We start from the raw sequence: 5,832 nt of genomic DNA, 5'->3' as shown, positions 1-5,832 counted from the left end.
CCGGGAGAGACTCAGCGCCTTTGGAGTTGGAGTTACAGGTGTTTGTAAACCACCCAATACCGGTGCGGGGACCTTGACTCCAGTCCTCACGACACAACTGTGTGGTGGCTGGTTTTATACCAGCTTGACACAAGCTAGAGTCATCTGAGAAGAGGAACCTTGGCTGAGGAAATATCTCCATGAGATTGGGCTGTAGGTGGTGGGCCTGTAGAGTATTTTTCTTAATAAATGGTTGATGGAGGGGCCCTCAACCCGTGGTGGATGGGTGGAGCCATCCCTGGGCTGGTGGTCCTAGGTTCTATAAGAAAGCAGGTTGAGCAAGTCATGGGGAGCAAGCCAGTAAGCAGCACTGCCTTATTTGAGTTCCTGCTTTGACTTCCCTCAGGATATATAAGCCAAATCTTTTCCTCCCCAAGTTGCTTCTGGTTACTCTGGTGAATTGAATAAGAATGGCTCCCATAAATTTGAATGCTTGGTTATCAGGTAGAAAGTGGTGCTACTTGACAGGGAATGGAAGGTGTGGCCTTGGAGTAGGTGTGGCCTTGTTGGAGGAAGTATGTCACTGAGGATGGATTCATGTTCAGCCAGACCTAGTGTCTCCCTCCCTCTTCCGGCTGCCAGCAGATCCTGGTGTAGAGCTCTCAATGAGCTCTCCAGCACAATGTCTGCCTGTGCTTGCCATATGTCCTGCAGTGTTGATAGTGGAGTAAACCTCTGAACTGCAAGCCAGCCCCGATTAGATGCTTTATTTTATAAGAATTACCATGGTCTTGGTGCTTCATCACAGCAATAGTAAGGCTAACTGAGGCAGTCATGGTCTTTCATCAGGCAATAGCAACCCTAACTTAGACAAGCAATAAGTACTCTTAATCACTGAACCAGCTCTACAAACCCTTGAGGGTATTTTTTCAGCCTTCCTTCTTGTTAAGGGAAGACAGACAATTAAGAAAGTAGTATATTGTATTATATAATATGGAAGAATGCTAGAATTGCAATACAACATACATTACACGCAACATGTGCAAATATTGCCAATCTGTGGTATTAGAGTTTGAAGGAGTCCAAGGATTGGTGAGATTTCCTTCTAAGAAACAGAGTTCAGATCACATGGGGTGTATACAAGTACATTTTATCCAAAGAGATAATATCAGTCAATAATTAAAATAAAGAATGTAGTCCGTGATTTATAATTCTACAGAAAACTAGTCACCCCGCATAATGTGTAACACTTTTAGAACCGCATGTGGTATGCAAAGCAAAGCACATTTAAAATTAAAAATCATTTCCTTCCATTAATATATAAGTTCAGTGGGAGAAAGATAATGCTTGCCAGCAAGTAAACCATCCACACATACATTAGTGTTTAATGCAGCAGCGCTACGTAGAAAAGGAATTTGTAAATCAATGATTTAGAAGCTGAAAATAACACATTAATCTTCATTCACTATTCATCCTACAAATGTGGTTTCATAAAGAGTTCTCAGCGTCTGGAGTATTTTTCATTTTCTAATCTCAATTGATCTCAGCTAATAAGAAGGCTGTTGTTCAAAAGAATGATCTTGTTCAAGATGATTTACCGCAGTTAAGATGGCAAAGGAAATTGGAAATTTATAGATCTGTTAAAGAGACCTAGGTGTCAGGCTAATTGATACATCTTGGCTACCCTTTGAAATCGCATCCATTTTTAGAATGTCAAATGAGCTCTCAAAGCAACAAAAAAAGAATCACCCTTTAAACGCACTGCAGAACAGCATCAAATAGTTATCCATTAAGCAGCTCAACAAGCATGTATACATTCTTTCCATCAGAAGTTCTTGTCTCTCAGAACCAAATGCACACGGCATGTAATACTCTTGCATAATAACTAGCACAGAGGTAATCCTAGTGAAAAGTGGCGATTTTGAAAAAAAAAGAAAAGTTTGATTGCTCTAATTCAAAATGAAAGCATATAGTGCCTGTTACTAGTTTTGTCTGGACAGCTCTTTATCCACCCCTGCTTAGAAAGATGTTAAAGAATCCAAAGGTTCTTAGATTTGATTGTAAACCCGAATACTTGTCCCCACTGAAATGGCTCATAAGGTGCTTGGAACTATAGTTACCTCTTGCGAAAAGTGTGTCAGTAGACTTAACACAGAGCACCCTATAAACACTTGATCTTGCCACAGTCATCCTATACAGCCAAAGAAAGTCAAAACCTACAGTAATTTCCTGGCTTGCTATACATAATGCCAGCGTCCTCAACAGATGTCTTCAAGCCCAGACAGACAGTGATAGCATGTTCTGTTATTCACAGTATCCCCTGTGTTACTGGAGTTTTTAGAGTCAGTGCCTGAGTCCTAGCCTTGTCCTTCAATCCCCAGCAAGACAGTCAAGCAGACAAGTAACATGAAAAGCCGAAGGAGGAGAGAGATTAATGTGCTCACACCGGGAAAAGAGGTCCAGGGATGTGCCCAAATTCATTTTGGATCCTGCCTAGAAGTTCACATTTAAGGGGAAGTCAAGAAATGTGTATAACAGAGCAGTCATGGTCAAAGTGTGATCTTACCCATCATGATCTCTGCTCATCTCCTGAAAGGTGGTCTGGCAACTTGTCAGAACTGCATGGAATCTCTTTCTGGAAGACAGGCTTCTCCTCTGGTTGACATCATCATCCTTTGGCCGCCTTCTTCTCCCAGCATGGGATTCTTGCTGAAATTCCAATTTTCCAAGGGCGATTGTTGTTTCAATAGTTGGATAAGCCACAGGGAGGGACTCAAACGTCTCTAAAATATCTCCGTTCTTACAGAATAACTGTACCTGCCCATGTACTCAGCCCCAAAGGCCTGCTGGCTCTGGTGGAAATACAGAGCACACTCTTGCCACTCCTCTGAAGAGATCTGCCCCGTCCCCACAAGTTCCCCACATCTGTCCTTACCGCCCCATCATATTTTAAATGGTTACCCTATCTTCTCAAACTCTAACACCCACAGTCTCCCATCTCTCCTCAGCACTATTTATCCACACCATTTACTGGGTGCTGCTTTGGTTTACAGCCTGCTTGTTTTTCTGTCTCCTCTGCCTCTAGGTTTCCCAGGAAAGCAGAGGTTGATATTTATGTTGTTCGCCAGTGTCTTCAAAGTTTGGAAAGCAGAGCCTAGCATACTGTAGACACCCTGTCAATATTTGTTGAAGAACTAAATGCATAAAGGGAGCATAGCTGATAAGACAGGATCCAACAATCTGAATCATAATTCTGAATATGTAGGAGGAATACTCTTATCACACACAGAAGTTCTGACAAAATTCTGGTCCATCTTCCTCGAAGAAAGGAAATGTTAGGGGTGCATGTTGCACATAGCACCATAGAAGGAGGTAAACACTTGTCCTTGTTCAAACTATTCTTGCTAGAAAATAAATTATAGCTTAAGAGATTTCATTCCTTTTTGATTGGTAGGAATTTCAAGGAGTGATGTTAATAGTAGCTGTTACTGCATCATCGAAAATCTCCATAGTTAATTAGACAAATTACATTTGAAGATTCAACCCACGCCAAAAGATAATTTAGGGTGTCATTCTGAAATAATTTTATGTATGCCTGTCAGGACTACTAAAATTATCTCTCTTAAGAGTCATTACTTAAGAACATGTTACGAGCCTAATGGCTGGCGAGAAACTCTTGATTAAAAGATGTTTTTCAAAGCACACACACACACACACACACACACACACACACACACACACACAGCACATGCATGCATCCACACAAACATAGCCATGATATTGATGGAGACAGGCTGTGATGACAGGCCCCCCTCTGCGTCGGTACCATCTCCATCTCTAACCTAAAGCTCTAAACATTGTCAACACCCTGATGTTTACATAACGACCTGAGCTATGTGCCAATGTTACCTTGTTTGTTCACTAAATGGTAAACTGTTTTGTTTTGTTCTTTTCTTGGACACAGGGCCTCTTGCTCAGGGGGCTCCTCCTGCCTCCGTTTCCCTGGGTGATGCGATTACAATTATAAGCCACCTGGCTTTGACAGATATGTTTTGATGCTTCACTCCAACCATCTTTGTGAAGAGAGATGCTTGTAGCCCTCTCTCTGGCTATCATACTATTAAAATAATGACCCCAAAGAATTGGAATTTCCCTAAGGTTTTATGCTGGAACAAGAGAAAGGCTGAACTCCTTGCTCCAGCCAGAAGAGGAACTTGTTTCCCAGGAAGAAATTTCACACAGTTCTGACGTTACAGGACAGACCAGAAACGGGAACAGTTATGGGTGAAGAGCGCACCTCGAGCTGGACGGTTCACATGGCCCTAAATAACTCTTGCCCTCTTCTTAAACCCCCAAAATGAATGTGGTAGAAACTGGATTTCTTCACTGTTCCTCTTTCCAATGTGGGCAGGCTGAATAAATCTCATTTCTCTGTTTCTCATTGTTACATGTCTCCTTAATTGGTGAACCAAGGATGGGGAGCTGAACATAGATTGTTCCTAATAACTCCTGTCACATTAGCAACTTGTCACATAATCCCAATTAAAAGTCTGTGCCACAACACCTGGCTATTATGGTTTGGAATTAAAAAAAAAAGCTATTGAATTTTTATAGACATGCAATAGTTTAGAAATCTCCACAGAACTTAAAATTTAAATGTCATCAAGCTAATATCATTTTGGGCATTAAGTTTATATTCTTTTGTAAAAATTTAATTACATGTATGTGTTTGTGTGTGGTTTGTGCATACATGTTTAGGGGTGCTTGAGGAGGCCAGAAGTGGGGAACCAGATGCCCTGGGGCTGGAGTTGAAGGGATTGTGGATCGCTTGACTTTTTCCTGGGTACTGAAGTCGGGTCCTCTGGAAGAGCAGCCTGCGGCACCATTTCATTCCCAAGTTCATGTTCTTAATTACACCTTTAGATTTGCTAGAAAGTTCAAGCCAGAGTCAGTTCCCATTTCAACCATTAGAACCTAAAACAGGATATCAATAATTAATACTCAAACATGGTATGGGTTTTTAAAACTTTGTAGTGTTAAAGGGAACTATACGCATTGTCCTGCCCAAATGGGTCAAGCATTCAATTTGAACATCATTTTCTTTTCTCTAGAATATGACCTTTATTTTTTATTTATTTATTTTATTTTATTTTTGTTTTATTCTTCTCTCGTTTAACATGTCTGGACCACAGTTTCCCCTCCCTGCACTCCTCGATCAATCTTCCTTCCTCCTCCTTTCTCTCCCAGGTCCTCTCCTCCTTTTCCCTTCAGAAAAGAGCATCCCAGGGATGTCAACAGAACATAGCATAACAAGTTAGAATAGGCACAAACCCTCATATCAGGGCTGGGAGAGGCAACTCAGAAGGAGAAAGGGAGTCAGAGATACCCACTCCTACTGTTTGGAGTCCCACAAAAACACCAAGCTAACAATTATAGCATATTTCCAGAGGACCCAGAGCAGACCCATGGAGGGCTCTGTGTTTGTCAGTTAAGTCTCTGTGAGCGCCTATGAGCCTCCTATGAGCTCCTGTGGGCCAAGATAGACAATTCGAGAGCTCTCTCTCCACCTAATGTTTGGCTGTCGGTCTCTGTTTCCAATCAGCTGCTGGAGGAAGCCTCTCTGATGACAGCTGGGCTAGGCCTCGATCTGTGAGTATAGCAGAATACCATTAGAAATCATTTCACTGACTTTTTGTTGTTGTTGTTGTTCGTACCATAGGTCTCTGGTTTATCTAGATCCTGGTCATCCAGGCAGTGTCAGGCATGGCCTCGCTTTCTTGGTTTGGCACCGTCCACAGGGCCTCTGCCTCTATTAGCCCTGTACAAGATTGAGTCTGGTTAAAAAGAAGAAAG

The sequence above is a fragment of the Phodopus roborovskii genome, unplaced genomic scaffold, assembly GCF_943737965.1.
Source record: "Phodopus roborovskii unplaced genomic scaffold, PHOROB, whole genome shotgun sequence".
Classification (NCBI taxonomy): Eukaryota; Metazoa; Chordata; class Mammalia; order Rodentia; family Cricetidae; genus Phodopus; species Phodopus roborovskii.
The sequence above is the reverse complement of the archived record's forward strand: the minus strand, read 5'-3'. Positions refer to the sequence as shown.